We start from the raw sequence: 22714 nt of genomic DNA, 5'->3' as shown, positions 1-22714 counted from the left end.
AAATGGGGATAATAATATTGGCTCTACCTGTCTTATAGAAGTGTAATGGAAGGGGGGCCAGAAAGACCCAAAAAAGGGTATAGAAATGTGATCTATTTTTCTGGTAAACTATCACATCTTCAAAGATTCTCAGTTGTTCTTTGGATTGCTTTTCATTTGGTTGTCATGGTCAATCTTTTCAGATGTCAAACATCCAACTGAAGTGGCTCAAATTCTAAATTGGCTTATTTACGGGAAACCAATTCTCTCTTTGGGGTGACCTTGGAGTCCTAAGCTGGTTCTTATGACATCATCTTAATGCTGTGGCTTCAAGGAAGCTTAATCGGAGTGGCAACTATTTCCAGTGGGCCCCTGCTATAACCTTCACAAGAGAAAAAAAGGAGCTGGGGGAGTCCAGCTGTCTCCATTGCAGCGTTCTTCAAATGCCAAATGATTTAGCCGCCAGTTTCTGAAGCGAGTGTCCTGATGCCTATGGTGGCTATTCCTGAAGAACCGGGTCAGCTGGGCCCCTTTGGAACTTTGGGATCCTTTGCAGGTCACTGTTTCTAAGGCTTGTTTGGGTCAGAAGTAGCTCAGTTGCTATGCTAGTCTGCCCTTTGTCTCCCTGCTTAGAGGTTTCAGCAACATGAATCCAGTGGCTGAATTATTTAGGTCTGTTTCAAGAAAGGAACTTGCAAAGTAGGAGCAGGTGTGACAGTATAATTTTCAGGAAGATCTCAAGTTGCTTTATGGACTTCTAAAATGATCTTATCTTAATAGTGGTGCTCTTCCATATTTCAGGGTTCTGTGATTTCATCAGTGGGGACAGAGACTCACAGATGCCTACCACAATTCCTTGATACTTTAGTAGCTTGTATTTGGTGATACTGGGACTGGAAAATATTTCTTATGGCCAGCCTGGTAACAAATCTCTGCAGTTTTAGGATGATTTTTGGATGATAGACACAGTGGTCTGCTATTGGGCTCATGCTTGAAGCCTTTCTAATTTAGTAGAACCTGCTAGAGCCATAGGCTTCATCTATGAAAGCCAATGACTGCATTGATGAGGCACAGGGGACTTTAGAAGTATAGTTATAACAATAACAATGATAGACAGAAGAGGAGGAGAAAATCTATTTTTATAGCACCAATAATATTATGAAAACTGTTTTTCTGATAACAGAGGAGTGGTCTGTGGTATACCAGGAAAGAACAAAGAATCTGGAATCAGTAAATGTGGACTTGAATTCTCTTACTTATAACTTGTGTGTCCTTAGGCAAATCACTTCAGATTTTTTCATCTATATAATTAGGGAGTTGGGACAGATAATCATTAAGGTCCCTTCCAGTTCTACTGTGACTCTACGAATCAGTGATGCAAATAATAACTTAAATTTTTATCAACAGGTTGGATGCATTTCTTATCTTGGGATTAGGAGATCTGGGTTCAAATCCTAGCTATATTTTTAATACAGATAGGGCTACAAAACCTTTGAGACTAACTCAAACAGTGTTAACACTTTTAACTCTAAGATTAGGTGACCTCGGAGTCCTCGGCTCTCTAGCTTTCAATTTCCTTACCTGTAAAATGTGAATCAAGACCCAAATCTATTAGGAATAAGCATGCTTGCACTATGTGCTACATACATAGGGGGTTATAGTGAAGAAAGTGTTTATAAACCTTAAAAATCCTTCAGAAATGTACATTATTATTTTATGGTGCAATAAGGTTTGAAAAGATTAGCAGGATGTCATCATTTCTGGAATTCATAAAGCATTCCTCTAAAACCTTGTGAGGTAAGTAGTCAAAGATTTTACACATGATAAAATTGAAGCTCAAAAAATGGAAGACAATCATTCAGGACCACCTGAGAATCAAAGATCATTGTTTTTGTGAGATCTTATTCCTTTGTTATGATTTCTGTTAAATATGGATTAGGTAAAGATTTTTTAAAAGGAGGACTCAGGCATGGACTATCTATTTTTGTGATATTTCATGGTTAGATTTGTTCGTGAGTTTCTCAAAAGTATTAGCATTCCAGGATAAACAATTTTGCTTGACCTGAAAGCAGTTGAGTCTTTTCCAATCTTGTACTTAATTAGGAGAGGGGGACAGGTGGTTCTTAGGAAAAGACTGTAAATCTATACCCTGCAATTGCATTAATGGTTTAAGTTAATTTAAGAAGAAGAAGGATTGTTTCAGTATCTAAGGTCAGGAAATAGCAGCACTTGTTATGCAGGGGGAAGAGAGAAGAAAAGCCATTAGAAGAAAAAAGGAAACAGTCTTAGCATCCTTTCTTTACCTTTAGTGGCTTATGGTAGCACCATCTGGCGATAAAGTGGAAATTTGAATAATACAGGCAATGAGGAATAGGATCTGAGCTCACATGCTGTCACTTAAAGTAGTAGCCAGGGTTTGGGAGTCATCCCACCCAGCCACATGTGTGCAAGATCTCTAGAAGAAATGACGCCAAAATAAATTAGCCAGTGATGCTAATGGGTAAAAATGAGACATCTCTTTCAGCTCCTCAGCTTGGCATTTCATATTGGTTGGTCCATCTAATCCATGAAAATTATGTAAGCAGCTGATTTTTTTTGACAACTCTGGCATTCATTTGTCATGATTTTGTGTGATCTGACTTTCTTTGAGCAATAGTTTCCTCCTCCATAAAAGTGATGGAGTCAAATTAGGTAAGCAGCAGCTTAGGAACTTTGAGAGAAATAGTTTTCTAAATGCACCCACCATATTTTCTCCCTTTCAATCATGAACTCAGATCATCATCCATCTTCAGAATCTGTGCATTATCACTGTCTTACTATAACTAGAAAGAACATTAAAAATAATATAGACTAATCCTCTCATTTTGGAAATGAAATGAGTTGCCTGTAGCCATGCAGATAATAAATAGTAGAGTCAGAATTTGAATCTAGGTTCCTGAGCGCAGGTCACTCAGGCCTCTGCCCTGCATTGTCTTCTCCAGGAGAAAGGAAGTGAGGAAGGTCAATATTTAGCCTTGCAATCCTTTGTTGGAAGCTATAATTGAGAAGTACAGAGACTCCTTCCAGGAATTGTCATCTCAAACTTTCCCTCAGTTGTATCAATTGTCTTCTCTGGGTCTTTTTTCTCTCCTCTGAAAAATGAGGGAGTTGGTTAAGACAAACTTTTACATTCTTTCACTTTGGTATTCTGAGATTTTGAACTATGAGGTTCTATGAGAATTTCCAGTTTTCAAAATTTTAAACCAAATTGACTCATTTAGCTGAAAGCTCTGTGATCTATGAGTGGGTGGAGGTGGTGGCAGGAAATCCAAATATTTTCTTTTTCTTTTTTCAAATGTCCTCAAAATCAGCATTTTAAAGAAAGTGGATAGTTTGAGTTTTACTGACATGTAAAAGAATTTACAAAGTTAACTGAGATAATTCTTCTAAAGGTAGTCAATATTTCCCTATAGAAATTTATAGTGTCCAATCATTTAAAATCAAGCTGGAAGATCCTGTTCAATTTAATACAACATACATTTAAAAGTATTTTTTACATACATATACCATTATGTTGAGTACTGGAGATACAAAGATACACAACCTTCTTCCCCTCTCTCCCCAAAACCCAGAATTCCTGCTTTCAAGGAATTTTAAACTATTGGGGGGGTGTGGGTGGGATAATAGATACATATGGCACAAGCTACATCATCCAGGCAAGGAGAAATTCAGATAAAATACTCTAGGTAAATCAGAAGGAGGGCTTATTTTCATTCAGAGGTTCAGGAAAGGTTTCCTAAAAGTAATACTCCTAAAAGACAAAGATTGCAATGGACAGAAATGAGAGGAGAACACATCTCAAGTGCAGGGGAGAATTTTGTGTTTTTAGGGAAATACGGGAGGGTACTAAAAAAAATTTTGGAAAACAATTGGATTAAAAAAGAGAAAACCTGGATATGTGAATTGAGGCTTAAAAGGAATATTGAAGCAAGGCCTTGTAGGGCTTTAAATAACAGGCTAAGGATTTCGATTTTTTTTTTTAAGGAAAGTATAAAGCAAAGTTTTTGTCTTGCAAACTCTCCTCTCCTAGATGGGATAGCCTCTCTCTTCAAAGCAACCCCCCTCCCGCTCCTACCACTCCCTGTTCTCTTTTCCCTTCACCTCAGCCCAGCCTATCTCCCATCTCCTTCTGCTATGCCCTTTGAAATCCCTGTTCTACTATGAGCAAATTCCTCTTCATCCTAAACTCCCTTCTCTTACATTCTTTCCATCCTGTACTTGACAAACTTGGCTTCCTCCAGAAGATACTTGCCACCTTTTTAGGACTAATTTTCCTTCTATTGCTTTCTGGTTCTATTACTGAACCAGAAGGAAGAAGAAACATTTTTCTTCATTGTCACTCAGAACCTCTTTTTGCTGCTATCACCCAGTAATTTCTGAGTTAAAAATTTATTCAATCATTTCTGTAAACCTGTTCAGATCCTATTGCTGAGTTCCAAATTAAATCAATCTTCTCTCTTCTCTTTTCTTTTCCACTCTCTGCCCCTCCTTTCCCTTCTTTTCCCTTCCTCTCCTTCTCTCTCTCTGTATCTCCCTGTCTTAGTCTTTGTCTGTCTTGCCTGTCTCCCTGTGTCTCTGCTTGTCTCTCTCTGTTTCTGTTTCTCTATCACTATTTCTCTTTCCTCTCTCAGTCTCTGTTTGTGTCTCTGTCTCTGTCTCTGTTTGTGTCTCTGTCTCTTTCTCTGTCTCTCTCTGTTCCTGTCTCTGTCTTTTTCTCTCTGTCTGTCTCTGTTTCTCTGCCTATCTCTGTCTGTCTTTCTCTGTCTCTGTCTTTCTGTCTCTCTGTCTCTCTCTCTCTCTCTCATCCTCACATTGGCTTCAATTGGTTTAATCATCACTCTTATGCAGATGATTCTGCATATTACCATAATTATCTATATAAGAAGAAATGAGAATCTGAAAATTAGAGTGATAACTATGTAAAAGGAGAAGAAGAGAGAATCAGGGGAATAAAGAGAAAGTGGAACTCTTAGAACTTAGGTCAGGGGAAGGGAGGAAAGAGAGGGAAAAATAAAAAAAATTATTCCTATTATGGGCCAAGATTGAGCATCATTATGATGAAAGAAAGAAGGAACCAGTGAAAGACAAGTTAAAGGGAAAGGTATGTTACAGTGGAAAGAATAATGGCTCAGAGTCAGAGGACCTGTCTTCAAATCCTAATTCTGATGCACATCATTATGTAGCCACAGAGGCAGTATGATGGAGAAAAAAGATTTCTGAACTGGAAGTGAGAAAACAAGGCCTGTCCCAGGTTCCAGTTCTGCTATATACAAGCTAAGTGACATTGAGCACATTATTTACCTATGTAAATATGGGTATGTCCCTTAACCTCCTTTGGCCTCAGTTTTCCTCATCTATAAAAATGAGTAGGCTAGATGGTGTTTAAAATCCCTTCAAGCTCAAGATCTAAGCTTCTATGAAGTTGGAAATGCAGTAATATATTTTTTTCCTGGAGAATGTTATTGACAGTGATATAATTTTTTTTGTTTTTTGCAGCCCATTCCTTAATAATAATAATCTCTTAATTAAATATGTATACATATATTGGACTTAACATATATTTTAACCATGTTTACTGCTAGGGAAGGGGTAGGGAAATTAGAACATAAGATTTTGCAAGGGTTAATATTGAAAATTGTCCATGCATATGTTTCGAAAATAAAAAGCTTTAATAAAAACAAGAAACCCTCAAGAAAAACAAATTAAATTAAAAAAAACAATAATAATAATTTCTGACATTTACATAGCATTTTGAGGTTTCACAAAATGCTGTTACATGCACTATCCCATTTGAGTCTTACAATAGCTCCATGGGGTTGGTAGAATATTATTATCATTGTTTTCTAAGAGAAAACTGAGGTCTAAAGTGGTTATAAGCAGCCCCACTATGGTCACATAGCTAATAAGTGATAAAATCAAGATCTTCCTGACATCTAATCCAGTATTTTATCTATTAAGCCATGCTTTTACTAATTTCTTGAAATATAACTACATAATAAACAAGATATATAGTATTCAGAGAATCTATTTTTTCCTCCTGTGAGTTTAGTCTTGTGGCTTCAGCCCCACATATATACTTAGAGACTTATAAACTCACTAAGATTGTTCTTATTTGATTTAAGAAAATATATTATATATAGTGGGCAGTTAGGTGGTATAAGGGATAAAGTATTGCATTTGCAATCAGAAAGATTCTGAGTTCAAAATCTCAAGTTTTGAGTTCAAATCTGCCTCAGATACTTATTAGCTATAACCTTGGGCAAATTTTTTTTAACCCTATCTGCCTCAGTTTCCTCATCTATAAAATGTGCTAGAGAAGGAAATGGCAAACTACTTTAGCATCTTTGCCAAGAAAACTCTAAGTGGAGTCGTGAAGAGTCAAACATGAAGGAACAACAACAACAACTTATTATAGTATAATAGGCAATTTGGTAACAAAATGCACAATTCATACTTGTGTTGCTCATAAGCAAGATGTGATATAGAAGCTATTGAATGAAAGCTGTCATTGGATTCATGTGTAACATTTTAATGTCATTATTTAGGAAAAATCCCTCAACAATTTGTGTTTAAAACTCCCCAAATCCAAATTCATAGAAAACTAAAGGATCAGAAATCATAGATCCAAAGATCATAAATCCAACTTCTTTATATTACAGGTAGGAAAAGTGAGACCCAAAGACTAGAAATGAGTTGGTTAAGATCACATAGTGAGTCAAAGGCAGAACTCAGTTCTCTGACTTCTATTCTAATGTCCTTTTCCAATCATATTTTCTTCCTACAGAGTAGTGTGGAGATCTGCCGAAACCTCAAACTTGCTGATTAAGGAGAGCATTTTTTAAGGCCACACACACAGCTAAATACAATAGTCAGAATGAAAAAAATTATATATACATACAGAGAGAGAGAGATAAACAGAGAGAGAGAGAGACAGAGACAGACAGAGACAGACAGAGAGACAGAGAGAGTGAGAGAGAGCTCTACTTTTTCCTAGAAGAGATTTATCATGGAAAAAGTCAGAGTGAAATAAAGCCAGATTTTCCAAATTCTGTAAGTTCTTTTTTGGCATCCTTTTTACCAGCACCTTGGGTTTTCTTTGTTTCAAAGTGCCCACATCATAGGGCAGTTAGATAGTCTAGTGCAGTGGTTCTCAAAGTCTGGTCCAAAGCATCCTGGGAATCTCTGAAATCCTTTCAGAGAGTCTACAAATTCATAATTAGTTTTTATTTTTAATGTGATCGATATCTATAACTATAAACCACATAAACAAAAACTCTTTGGACAAATTGTCAATCATTTTTAATAGGATAAAGATATTGAGAACAAAAGTTTGAGGACCACTGGACAGCCCCTGGTCTGAAGTCTGGTAGTCTCCTTTAGCTGAATTCAAATCTGGCTTTCTTACCAGGTGTGTGACTCTGGGCAAGCCACTTAACTCTGTTTGCCTCAGTTTCTTCATCTGCAAATTAAACTGGAGAAGAAAATAATAAATCACTCCAATATCTCTGCCAAAAAAACCCCAAATGGGTCACAAGTAATTGGACTTGACTGAAAACAAGTGAATAGAACAGTCTATATCATAATATTTTAATGCATCCTAGAGTTGAGGGTCCACTAAGACATTTGATAAAGTGGAAAGAAGTCTGGACTAGAAATAAGAAGACTAAGTTTAGAGTCCTGGTTCTTCTGTGTATTAATATGTGTAATGTAAATTATCCTCAGTAAAATTAGGATATTTTTTGAGACTCAAATGAGCTAACATATTCAAAGGTCCTTTTGTAAATCACAAAGTGCTATATGACATGAGCTCATATTATTATTTGTAAATCTCTAATTTTTATTTTTCAGTCCATTTTCAATGCACTTATAAAAATGCTCTGAAAAACCCAAGTGTTACATGTATGTGTATGCATTCTAAGAACATCTAAAGCTGTATTTTAATGGGATTTTCCACAAAGGCATGAATTCCAGAGGGTTTTCATTAATTTGGTTCTTCAAACATATGGCTGGAGCTAACTGTCAGAAGTAGAGAGGCACAATTGTGTACATTTTCTGAGGAAACATATATTATACATACATATTTTAATGAAATTACCAAATAGTGATGAATTTGGGGACACAGGCTACACTTAACTCAAAGCTATAATATAGTATCTCATTTCTCTTAGGTCCTTCAGCTCTATCTAGATCTTGTCCTTTTCTGAGGAGTATTTTTGACAGACTATAACAGACCTCAGAAAGCAATGATTATTATGAATATGCAAATATGTCCTCCTTATCCATTATTTATGATACATGGAAGTGCTTTAAGAAGTAGGACAACATAGAAGAAGGCATAAAATGTATTTAAACTAACAGCAACAAGGCTCGCGTAAGAGGCTTTCTTTTAAATTAGTGATTTGTAACCCTCTCAATCCCCCCTCAACATCAAATCATGTCATTTCTAGCCTGGCTTTTGTTCACTAAATGTCAGGCTCATTTTTCAAAGAAATGAAGAGTTTCTCTTAGAAAGCTGAGCAGTGCTTGGTCTCCACAACAAATGCTGAATGCTCAGCATGAGCTAATTCCAGCACTGAACAGCCAACTTTGACGTAGCATTATTTTGAACAAGAATTGTTCAGTGGAAATTGGTGGAATTCTGATTCAGTCTTAGTCCTTGCTCCAAGCATAATAGCTTACTGAAATGAGCTGCCAAACATTTCCCGAAGTCCCTAAAAATAAAACTGGCATTCTCAAAGGGCCGAACCAAACTGGCCTTTCTTGGTTTTAAAATTTGCTAAAATTAAAAAAATATATTATTTTGCCTAAAAGTTTCAATGGGAGATTCAATCTAAGATGTTTCTCTTTTTTTCTACCTACTATGTTGCCTTGGAAAATAAATTAATAATTATTTACAAATTTAGAAAAAAGTCTTGAAGGCTCTAGCTACCTCTTTATTTTTTTTAAATAACTTTTTATTGACAGAACCCATGCCAGGGTAATTTTTACAGCATTATCCCTTGCACTCACTTCTGTTCCGATTTTTCCCCTTTCTCCCTCTACCCCCTCCCCAGATGGCAAGCAGTCCTTTACATGTTGAATAGGTTACAGTATATCCTAGATACAATATATGTGTACAGAACCGAATAGTTTTCTTGTTGCATAGGGAGAATTGGATTCAGAAGGTATAAATAACCCGGGAAGAAAAACAAAAATGCAAGCAGTTTATATTCATTTCCCAGTGTTCTTTCTTTGGGTGTAGCTGCTTCTGTCCATCCTTGATCAATTGAAACTGAATTAGCTCTCTTTATTGAAGAGATCCACTTCCATCAGAATACATCCTCAAACAGTATCGTTGTTGAGGTATATAATGATCTCCTGGTTCTACTCATTTCACTTTAGCTATCTCTAAATAATTATGAGCAAAAAAAGTAGCATCATGGAATGTTGGCCTTATACTCTGAGAACAGAGAATGTCAGAGTTAGAAAGGTTTTTAGAATCATAGAATGTAGGATGTTGGAGCTAAAATGTATCTTAAGATCACAGAACATATAACGTTAAAACTAAAAGTAGCCCCAGTGTTCAAGTAGTATAAGGTACAACAATCAATATTCTTGGAGGGGTTGCTATGAATGAATAATTTGCCCAAGATCATACAGCTAGGAAAGAAGAATAGTACAGCTATGGGTTAATCATGTACAACCACAAACAGGAATTCAGAAATTGACTTTTTAGTTCTATTTCTAGAACATCAGAAATTCTCTGCACTTTATGTTGATGTTTAAGAAATGACCACACACTTCCCCATTGTAATGTTATACAGTATTTTTAATTAATGCTTCTAAAGGACTTGAAGATCTCCTGGCAAAGAAATGATGGAAATAGAGTGTTTCCTTGATATGAATAGATTTGATTCCAAATAATATTGATTATGTATTCAATGCTGGTTGACTTTGCATTCCTTTCTTAAGCCTTTTACTAACATTTACAATATTTATGTCAGAAACATCTAAAAGTAAATATTGATTATGAATGTCTGTATAGGAGTTGTCCTTCATTCTATAAATATCCTTATTCACAAGTAGGGGAAGCGGAAATGGGAAAGGGACTCAGGAGTACACTGCTAAAAGATTCCAACAAGTCTCTTTTCCCTTTCTCTTTGTCCTGAGCTTTGATTTACTTGTAAAATATTTTTTCTCATTGGTCTAGGAAAATTTGACTTGCTTCAAGTTATTAAGCATTCCCCCTGCTTGTTATTTCTCCTGTTTAATTATTTGGGCTGCCTAAGGAAAAAAAAAAAAGATCTCAAGTTCATTCCAATCTTGTGATGTTCCAGAGACTTTACTTCACACCTTTCAAACCCTCAAGGGGGGGAAGTAGATTTATATTCCATTTACATCCAGACTATTTTTTCCTTAGATGTCTTTTGTAGTAATACACACACACACACATCCATATGTATATGTATATATATCTGTTTATATATCCATATAGCCTTCTATATAAATGTGTGTGTATGTGTGTGTACACAGAGAGAGAAAGAAAAAGACAGAGAAAACAAAATAAGAGTCCGTGACTATTAATTTCTTTTACACAACAAAATATTAACAGCAATGCATTTACTGTTGGACAGTGAATGGACAGTAGCCCCACAGGAAGAGAAGAATAGTTTATCGGAAATTATAGCAGCCAATATAAAATGGAGGTAACTTTCTCTAGTCTCTTTCCTTTTCATGGTAAAGAGACCAAAGGGATTTCCAAGAAGTTCTTGAATTCCTAGAGTAAGTCCCTCTTGACTCAGGAGCAGAAGGGTGGAGGGTCTCACCAATCATTGCAGTCTGCCAGCATGGCCACAGTCCCACCCCTTGCTCCAACTACATTTACAGTGTGGCTTTGAACAGCTGCTGTCATAGGCTTTGTAGAGAGGGGCAAAAGAATTTAAATGCTCAACTTTACAAGGTCTTTCAAGTGTTAAATTGGAAGATGATCTCAGACTTGCCCTGGCTTCACCTCTCTCTCTAAATTCCTAGCAATTACATATGTCTGTGTGTGTGTGTGTATATATATATAGTATGTATGTTCATATGTATGTATATATTCCTAGCAGATAAATTATATTTTGTATGCATGTGTTTATTTGGAAGGCATTTCTATGACAATGCAGAGATACATTTATTTATAAAAGGGATAGGGATAGACCCATCTAGGATGGGTCTGTGATTTTATTGGTACAGAGGCTCTTGATAAGAAACTTCTTTTCTCAATGTAGAGCATTACTTTCTCTACAATTTATAGTACTACAAAAGCTGCCTAGAGAACTCACAAATTAAATAGATTGCCCCAGGTCACACACCCTTAGAATGGAATTTTAACCTATGTCTTCCTATCTTTAGATCTTTAGATCTAGCTCTCTAGACTCTGTTATATTGTCTCTCAATATTTACTTGTGACAACATTTAAAATTATTGATTAAAATTTATAATAATTTTAAATCTTTTTAATCAAACATCCATTTATTAAATATCGACTACATGCAAAGCACTAGGCTATGCTATGGATACAGGAACCAAAAATTAAAAAGTCTTGTCATTAAAAAGTTTATATTCTGAAGAGTAGATTACATATATCCATACACACACACACACACACACACACACACACACACACACACACACAAGCAAATACAAAATAATTTGAAGATTTAGCGAGCACTAGCAGCTGAAGAGGCTGGTCTAAAAAGGTTTTGTGTAAAAGGTGGACCTGAGCTGAGCCTAGAAGTAATCTAGGAGGCAGAAGTGAGGAAAGGACGAATTCCAAGTATAGGGATGGGGGTGGAGGAAGTGGGGAGCAAACTCTGGAAAGGCCCAGAAGAAAAGAGATGATATGTCAAATCCTGGCAAAAGCTAGTGGGCCAGATTGGCTGGAAAGTAGGATGTGAGAGGGAGTAATATGAAATGTCTGGAAAGATAAGTGAAAGCCAGATTGCAGATCGCTTAAAATAGGAGAATGTGTTTTATCCTAGAGGCAATAGGGAGCCACTGAATATTTTTGAATAGAAGTGTGTGATTTAATTAGATTTGTTTTTGAAGAATAGTGGAGAGGGTAGAGACTAGAGACAGAGAGAGTCATTGTGGAGGTGATTGCAATAGTCCAAACCTGACTAGGGTTATTATCTGTGTGAGTGGAGAGAAGGAAAGGTATTAGAGATGCAGTGAGATGGGATGAAAGAAAGAGATGAAACTTGAAACCTATTTATAAATGGGAATTGAGGATGACTCCAAGGGTTATGGACCTAGATGACTGAAAAAATGGTGTTACTAACAGCAAAAATAGAAAAATTTGGAAAATAAAGTATGGTCTTTAGAGAAAATAATATTGGGGTTTTTTTGCATGTGTTGATTTTGATATGCCAATGCCAGGTCTTCCAGTGAAGATTTCTATCAGATAATTAATGCTTAAGTTCAAGGGAGAGATGAGGGATGAATGATGATAAATGAATCATCAGAAATTGATGAGAGCGCCAAAAAAAAAAAAAAAAAAAAGAGTGTGAAATGGAGAGAAGAGGGTCTTGGACAGAATCTTGGTGGACATCTATGCTAATAGGTGGGAGGTGGATGATAATATAACAAAGAAGAACGAAGAATGTTAAGACAGGTTCAAGCAAGAAAAGCATCACAAAAATCACAGAGCAAAGAAGTATTCAGGAGAAAGGAGTCTTGAATGTCTGAAGAACTGTAGACACAGCAATTAGAATGAAAACTGAGAAAAGACTATCTTATTTAGTAATATTCACACACACATATATTATAAAACACAAAGGAATCTAGTGTATCCTATTATTATTATAAATATCAATCAATAAACATTTTTAAGTGCCTACTGTGTGCCAAGCATTGTGCTAAGGTTAGAGATTCAAAAAGAGGCAAAATATAATCTCTGTCTTAAAGGACCTTACAATCTAATTAAATAGAGGAACCAAAATACAAACAAGTAAATATTGAGCAAGTTATATACAGGAAAAATAAATCAATAAAATTCATTAACAGAGAAAAGGCCTTATGAGGGAGGGGTTAGGGGAACCTTCCTATAGAAGGTGAGATTTTAGTTGGGATTCCAGGAAGTCACCAGGTTAGAAGTCAGAGTAGAGGAGGGAGGGGTATTCCAGACATGGAGGACAACCCAAGAGAATACCAGGAGCCAAGAGAAGGAGTATCTTGTTGATGGAACAGTCAGAAGGTCAGTATCCCTGGAGTAAAGAGTACATCTCTGGGAGTAAGCAGACAGATTGAGGCAAGGGAGATGTATTTGTGAATCATCAGTATAAAAAGGATCATTAAATCCATAGGAGTTGATGAGCTCACCAAGTGAAGGAGCACAGAAGGTCAAGAAAACACAGGATAGAACCTGAGGAATACATACTTATTACTTGTATGACTTTGTATAAGTCATCTAACTTTCCTTGATCTAAGTTTTCTCATTGATAAAATGAAGGAGTTGGACTACATGGACTCCGATGTCCCTTCTGGCTCTAAATCTATGCACATGAACATCAGCTGATTCCTCTAGGGTAAATTGACCCAGATAGAGAGTCTTATCTAAGTAATGTACCCAAGATCAAATCTCAAATCTCCTGGCACTCAGTGCTTATTCTATAATGCAATAACTTACTAATATCACTGGTAATTCTACTTAGGTAGCCCAGGGGGTAGAGCCCTAGATCTAGAATCAAGAAGATGTGAGTTCAAATTCAGCCTCAGATACTTACTTGCTATGGGACCTGGGGCAAGTCATTTCTTTTTGTCTCAGTTTCCTCATTTGTGAAATGGGGATAAAAATAGCACTTACTTCTCAAGGTTGCTGGAGGATCAAATGATGTAATTGTAAAGTTGCTTAGCACAGTGCCTGGCACATAGTAAGCACTATATAAATATTAGTTATTATTATCTGCAATTATATTTTGCATGAAAGTCTAGGAGTAGTCAAGTTTGAAATAGTTTTTTTTTTTTTTGCTATGGTGGTCCCTGCCAGTTTCTGCCTTCAGAATGTCAGTAGTCTATTTTATCTGGCCTTTTTCTAAGATGTGCAATTTTTATGGGCTCAGATGTAGTCATTGAGTCTGCCAAAAAGCACAGATGCTGGCTTTCCATTGAATTCTTCAGGAGCAGAGTGACTGATTTTTATATTATTGTTGCACATTTAAAAGCTACCTATAGCCCATAATTCTGAATTAACAGATTTATATATCATTGCCCAAATTTGTGAGAGAAGCCTGTCAAGAATTTAGAGCCCAGAGTAGGACTTCAAGAAATATTGGATGATTTGGTTTGATTTTTTTTTTGCTCCTGTTTTGCTCATATTATACCTTTCTTCTGAATTGACCATACCCTCCTCTGCTTACCCTGAACCTACCTATCCCTTCAAGGCCCAGAATGAGTCCTTTCTTGACCAGTGAAATTCCTTTATCAATTAATGATTCACATTTGGAGAATATTTTAAGCATTCCAAACCATTTCATTTACTACAACCCTTTGAAATAAGTAGTTCTAATATCCATTTCTACAAAAGAGGATATTATCATTGAAAAAGGGAGATCATTTGCTCAGAAACACACACACAGTTGGACATTTCAAGCTCAAGTCTCCTGAAGTCAAGCCCAATACTTTGGTCACTACCACATACTATATTTCTTGAAGTAGTATTGAATGATAATAATCTTGAATTTTTCTTCTTTGTGTAAATATTCACTCCCCAACTATATTATAACATCTCCTTAAGAACATGGACTATTTGTCTCATTACACTAAATTATTATTATCAAAAAGTAATAATAGTATTATTGTCATAAGATCATAATTTTATAATATTATCATAAAGTCATAATATTGTTACCATAAGTTATCATCATAGTTATTAACATAAAGTTCTTGAGGCTTAAGACTATGTCTTATGCTTCTTTTGTAGTCCTTTCCTTCTAATGTCTAGCACAGAGTGGACATATAGTAGGTACTAAGTATCGTTATTTGTCCTTCATTCTCAAAGAAGATCATGGCATCAGAAGAATGATGCCATGAAATGCAAACGAATTGCATCTAAATGAGGGAGGACTGTGCACCAGTTTCACTTTCTCCTCTGGAGCCATCTGGGTCCCATGGTTAGATATAAATTAGGACTGGAAATGTCCCTGAATACAGTAGGAAGAGATCTTGGCATTTTTAAACTAAGGATTTTAACTGATTTCAACAATGCCCAGTCAAGAATTAAGCTTAAGTAAGAAATGTGGCAGAAAATAGCCTCTTTTAACTTGTCAAAAAACCAACCAACCAACCAACCAAAAGAATCAATCTGGGAAAGGAAAACTTTTTATCTTGGGATTTGCCAATTAGAACCATACCTTATGGAGTTGTGAACAAATCTAACCATTCTGAAGAGCAATCTGGAATTATGCCCAAAAAGTTATCAAACTGTGTATACCCTTTGATCCAGCAGTGTTACTTCTGGGCTTATATCCCAAAGAGATATTAAAGAAGGGAAAGGGACCTGTATGTGCCAAAATGTTTATGGCAGCTCTGTTTGTAGTGGCTAGAAACTGGAAAATGAATGGATGCCCATCAATTGGAAAATGGCTGGGTAAATTGTGGTCTATGAATCTTATGGAATATTATTGTTCTGTAAGAAATGACCAGCAGGATGAATACAGAGAGGCTTGGAGAGACTTACATGAACTGATACTAAGTGAAATGAGCAGAACCAGGAGATCATTATACACTTCAACAACGATATTGTATGAGGATGTATTCTGATGGAAGTGGATTTCTTTGACAAAGAGACCTAACTCAGTTTCAATTGATAAATGATGGACAGAAGCAGCTACACCCAAAGAAAGAACACTGGGAAATGAATGTAAACTGTTTGCATTTTTGTTTTTCTTCCTGGGTTATTTTTACCTTCTGAATTCAATTCTCCCTGTGCAACAAGAGAACTGTTCGGTTCTACACACATATATTGTATCTAGGATATACTGCAACATATTTAACATATATAGGACTGCTTGCCATCTAGGGGAGGGGGTGAAGGGAGGGAGGGGAAAAATCAGAACAGAAGCAAGTGCAAGGGATAATGTAAAAAAAATTACTCTGGCATGGGTTCTGTCAATAAAAAGTTATTATAAAATAAAATAAAATAAAGTAAAAAAAAAAAAAGTACCATACCTTAAATCAAAATCATTCTGGCTCTCATTGACTGACCAACTGTAAGTCCCAGGTCAATCCCTGCTTGGTCATTGTTTGGATTAAAGTGAATGTAAATAGTAATTATTTCTGGTTTTGGTGCTGAATAAATGAAACAACAATTCTTATGTTAGACTGCTAATGATGGATATTCTTGTAAACAAGATGGAGAAATGTGGTCTAATTTCTAAAGTTCTGTGGGTCCATTACTGGCTGAATAACTGAGTCCAAAAAAAAAGTTGATTAATGGATCAGTATCACCTTGGAATCAAGTTTCTAGTGATATGCTGCTATTGGGGTCTGGGCTCAGCTCAGTTTATTTTTTTCCTGATAGTACTATGGTCTAGAGAAAAGAGCAAATTTGGATTCTAATCCTAAAATATTTAATAATAATACTAAAAAAAAGGTAGCCAAAAGAACATTATTCACTGATTCCTATAACTAACCATTAGACAAAGTCTTTTGGAAAATCATCTCTTCATAAACTGAAGGGCATCTACATTGGGGAATTTTGAACAAACAGGCTTTTGCAGATCTTATTCTAAAAAGAACATCTTAACCATTTCATGATTGACTGAAAGATAGAGTATGACCCAACAATATTTTCTTTTGGTTGATTATTAAAGTATTTCATTCAGTAAAAGAAATGCTAGCTCATAGGCTCTTTTACAACAAAATGTCTCCTGTCTAAAATATGAAAATCAGTCAAAATTCCTCAGAATCTATGGATGAAATCCTTTTCTATGCCCCTCTGAAACCAAATATCAGGCTTAAATGATGGAGATGTATTCTGACCAAAGATAATGGCAATTCTGAGGATGGAGTTCCAGGTTGGATAATAATATGGGCTAAGAGTTGAATAACAGGAAGAAAATAGACTAGAATGCCTTTGGCAAATTGCAAAGATCATTTAATGGCTCCCTGAAAACACAGGCCCATCTTTTCAATATAGACTGGTAATACTGTATGTCAACAAGATATGGAATATAATTGCTTCTGAAAAATAAAAGTTAATATCATCCAGAGAGCAATGGAGAGCAACAAAATGAATGCCAGCATGTTGCTACACAGAATGAATGAGGGGCTCTCTGAAGAACAGGAGCCAAAAAGTTACCACAGCATATGATAGAAAAAGAATTTGGGCTGGCCATGTTCCAAAAATGAAGAATGGTAGATAGTCAGAGCACTCCACTGGTACTTTCACTGGTACTGGTTTAAAGGGCAATAGTCTCTAGCGTGTGGGATGGGCCTTCTTTGCTGAACTTTGGGAGAACATGAAGAGCCACACTATATGGGAAAGAATGACTAACTTGTGATCTGTATTGTTAGAGAAAATTCTAAAATGAATTAGAGCACAGATTAACTTGAGTACTCAGTACTATATATTAAAAACAAGTACTCATATTCTCTCTGGACTTTGCTAGTACTAGAAATTCTTCTGACTATACATATATACACGCATATTCATTTTTTGTTGTACAGTCATTCGTGTCCATTTTTTTGTGATTCTATTAAGCCCTTCTGTCTTCTACTATCTGTCAAAGTTTGTCCAAGTTCATATTCATTGGTTCTATGACATTATATCTATCCCTCCCCTCATCCTCTACCCTCCCCTTTTCCTTTTTCCTCAATTTTTCCCAATATCAAAGACTTTTCCTATGAGCTCCATTTTATCATTATGTGGCCAAAGTATTTAAGCTTCAGCATCAATATTTGACTTTTCTGTGAATACCCTGAAATAAATTCTTTTAATATTGACTGATTTGATCATGTCCTCCTTCATTCAAATCCAATTCCCTTGCATGTCATAGCATCACCTCCCTGATATCATAGTTCTCTTTGATAATGAAGGACAAAAACAACAAGCTGTCATACACATCCATACACACATGCATATATATATATATATATACATATATACGTATAGATGTATATATGTACATATATACGTATATATGTGTATATATATATGATTTGTACATATGTGTGTATATATACATATATATATGTATATATACATCTCATTAATATGTAATATGTGTGTGACAGTGGATACAGGCAGTGTAGACTTTCCAAGTGAAATGAAGGTGCATAGCAGCCTGCCACTGGTTCATCATTCTGTTTTCTGCAGACTTACAGGAATCAGGGTATTGTATTAATTAAACTGTCACTGATCTAATAGCTAGGATATTATATAGGATATTATAGTAGATAGAGTATTAGATATGGAGTCAGCAAGCTTCAAGTTCAAATTCTTCCTCAAACACTTATTAAATGAGTGACCTTGGGCAAGTCCTTTTATTTTGGTTTCATCATCTGTAAAATGACAATAGGAATGGTACCTACTTCCTAGAATTGTTATAAGGATCAAATAAGTTATATTCATAAGGTGTTCTGCAAACCTTAAAGTACATATTATTGTATGGAATTAGATATACAAGATACAAAATTATTTTAGTATCTTTAATTTAGCATCTTTAAATCATATTAGTATCATTAGTAATATAATATTATTATTAGTATGACGATGCTAACTTATATTAGTATCATATTTCAATGTGATTCCCAAAATTAATAAAATGGAAAAATCTGTTATCTCTGCACTCAAAGCTGTATTTCACTTTCAAAGTGAAAGTTCCTTTCTTATTCATGGCTCTATATTATTGGTGGTGATGATGATGATAATGCAGGAAATCCACACTATTGCTACACACATTTTATTATTAAGAAAAGAAAATGAGAAGAATGCTTGTTAAAAACTATTCTGTGGAGTTCTCGGTCCAATGACTTGTTACCAAGTTTCCTGAGTACACTCATCATTTCTAAGGCATGAAGAAAAGGATTTAGGAGGTAGTTATGTATCTGGAATCCTTTTAAGGGGTCAATATTCAATATCAATTGAAGGACAAATAAATGTTGTGAAAGAGAGCCAATTTAACTCCCCAAAACTGCTTTGCATCAAACTTGACTCTCCCTGGCAGCATTGACTCCTGTGGTTCTGGGCAGAGTTTACATCTTAGCTTAAGTTCTCATAACTGCTAAAGGATGGCCACACAATCTGTGCTCCACCATAGCTACTCTGTGACTGATGTGTCCAAGAATCAAGTGCCCATGGCTGTGGTTCAGCATCTTTCTTCTTAAACTCTTTTTTTCTTCCCAATACCACAGTGTCATGGCAAAAAAAATCTTTCAAGAGCAAAGAATGAAGCAACCTAAGGAGCTAGGAAAATATACAGATGAATACATTTGCCTATTTTATCTGTTGTATCATTGATCTATTTCTTTCAATTAAAATTTCTAGGGAGAGGGGCTATCAGGAACACTATGTGGATATGTGCAGTTTTTCTGAAGTTGGAAGAATTTAAAAGAAGATCTCAAAAAATAAGCAGTTGACAATTGTCATCTTATATCCCCTGTTTCCAGAACTACTGCCAGAAAACATGGATATGTGATAAATGAATTAATCATCTCCTCTCTACCTCACTGTCTTTGCTCTGCTCAAAATATATGATGTGGTTTGGCAGCACAGAAAGTAAAAATAGGAAATTAAGAGTAAATCTGCTACCACTCTACTTTTTCTGCCATCAGTATGGAACATTAAACTAAATTTCACTTGACAAGTATAGCAAATATCACAGATTTTTTTAAATTGAATTTCATTTTTTAATAAAAAAAACTATATTCTTTTGCTTCCATATGCCACTCTATTGAAGAAAAAAAAGAAAAGAAATCCATATAGCAAATAAGTATAGTTAGGCAAAACAAATACTTCCACTGGATGTGCTCAAATAATATCTGCCTCATTGTGCACCTTGAGTCCAACATTTCTATTAGGAAGTATATTGAATGCTTAACCCTTGTACCTCTGGAATTATGGGTGGTGGTATTAATCAGAATCTTTATGGTTTTCATAATTGTTTGTTCTACAATGTTGGTATGGTACAAATTATTCTCCCTATTATTCTCATTTCATGCTTCATGAGCTCATAGAAATTTTCATAACTGCTTTTATAATATTCATATTGTAGTATAAATTTTTCTTTTGATCTGCTTACTTCACTCTCCAACAATTCATACATCTTTCCATGTTAGTCTGAAATTATATTTTTTCTCATTTCTTACAACATAATAGTATTTTATTATACCACATACCACAGTTTGTTTAGCTATTTCCCAGTTGATAGATATCTTATCTTCTGTTGTTTTTTTTTTTTCCATCACAAAAAGAGCTGCTCTAAATATTTTTATACATATAGGACTTTTTCCTCTTTCTTTAATCTCTTTGATACATAGACCTAGAAAAGATATAGCAAAAAGGAAGCACTGTTTAGTGACTTTCTATGAATAATTTCAAATTACTTTCCAGAAAGATTGGGCCCATTTAAAACTCCACCAAGAGTGTCTGTTTTCCCAAAGACCCTCCAATATGCATCCCTTTTTTTATGTCAATGTGATGGATAAAGAGGTAGAACCTCAAAATCACTTTAATTTCATTTCTTTAATTATAATTGATATAAAACATTTTTTACATTTATAAGAATGAAAATCCATCTTGTGGTCATAGTTGGAAATCCCACATAATTTTTCATAAGAAGAGGTATTTGGGATTTAGATGTTTTCCTTGTTTTCCCTATAACATTTATGGAATAAATGGAATAGGAACTTTGAAGAACCTAATGTGCTTATTACTACTTGTTCTAAGGAAGAGAGGGATGTCTGAAATGAGCACTGGTCTTTGAGAAAGAAGGTCTGAATTTGAATCCAACATTTACTAGTTGAATATCTTTGGGTAAATTATTTCACTTTTCTGATTCTTAATAACTTTATGAAAATGGGAATAGTGGAAATTGTACTTTATGTCTGAAGGAGCGGTTGTAAGAAAAGCACTTTGTAAGCATTAAAGTACTAAAGGAAATATATTATCACTATGATTATTATATAAGGAAAAAGATTGACAGAAAAACTATAAAGCCAGAAAACTTCAAATTCTCTCATTCTGTTCTATGTGCCCATCCACTTTGATGATCATGCTCTTTTTTCCTTCTCTCCATTGAAACCTTCTTCTAGAAAAGGATTTCATATGAATCATTTATACCTTGGCATGAATATAATTCAATGTGATATTTTACCTTAGGCTGTTTATATATTAAGCCTCATCTCTTTGTTTCTATTAAAAGAATTTCAGGCATGGGAGAAGCTGGAAGGTGTTTTTGGAAGGTGGAGTATAGATCTAACAAATTCCACAGAATAAGCAGACATGTACAAGTAGAACCATTTCTTCAGTAGAATCATGGCAATTATGGCAATCAGACTACACACTAAGAAAAGAAAAAAAAGAAGCTACAGTACAGGTGGTGCTAATTTAAAAAAACGGGAGAGACCCATATGTATAATTAACTCAGTAGACCCTTTCTCTGATTTAAGCAAAGGCATAGGGTTGCCATTCTTCCCTTTAATTCTCACCTTCAAGTTGTGCTTTTGTGGCTTTTTTTACCCTAATAAACTTTGGAGTCTGAAGACTTTAGTTCTAATCTAAGTTAATAAATCTTAGAAATAAGTTTCTAATTTAATTTAATCTAATTTAATTAGAAATAAAAATGTAAGAAATAAATTTTTAAAATTTATATAGCACTGTGGTGTTCTCTTCTTTAAAATATAATGGTTCTCTCTGGGAGCAGGTTTCTCGGGGAGGTTTTCTGGAGACAGCCTTAGTTTCAATTAAAAGTAATAATCACCCCAAATGCAGCCAGGAATTAAAGTACAGTCTTTTATTGTCTCTTCCAAAATCTTATCTCCTTCACTCGGCTAGTTTTCTGGAGGCCTTCTCTCTCCTTGGTTACAAGAGCTCTTGCTGCTAGTCCTTTGCCTCTGCTCCCTTTAGCCTCCAGCCAGCACAAAGGTGGAAGATGGAATGAATCTGTCTTGCCTCCGAGAGAGGGCTTCTGCTGAACTGATCCAGATTGGCTCACTGAAGCTCTATTTATGCTGAGTGTAAAAGGTTGGCTCTTCCCCTCCAAGGGAGGGATTAAGGGAGGTGTGAATTCACAAAGTTACAAAGTTAACTTTGTGAATCTCCCATATTTGTGAATTCCAATGAGTATTTAAATACATTAGTGAGTTAGAGAATTTGCTAAGTACCATGCTAAATTAGGCAACTGCCTTATCACTTTGTAAGGATTTGCTCTAAGGTGTGAACCAATAAGCATTGTATCAATTCCATTGAGTTAACACTAGGATTCTCCAATTCTCCCTGTGCAGCGGGAGAACTGTTCGGTTCTGCAAATATGTATTGTATCTAGGATATACTGCAACATATTTAACATATATAGGACTGCTTGCCATCTTGGGGGGGGGCAAGGAGGGAGGAGAAAAAAACGAAACATAAGTGATTGCAAGGGATAATGCTGTGTAAAAATTATCCTGGCATGGATTCTGTCAATACAAAGTTATTATTAAATAAAATTAAATTTTCAAAAAAAAAAAAAACACT

Source organism: Antechinus flavipes, chromosome 2 (assembly GCF_016432865.1).
Source record: "Antechinus flavipes isolate AdamAnt ecotype Samford, QLD, Australia chromosome 2, AdamAnt_v2, whole genome shotgun sequence".
NCBI classification, from domain to species: domain Eukaryota; kingdom Metazoa; phylum Chordata; class Mammalia; order Dasyuromorphia; family Dasyuridae; genus Antechinus; species Antechinus flavipes.
The sequence above is the reverse complement of the archived record's forward strand: the minus strand, read 5'-3'. Positions refer to the sequence as shown.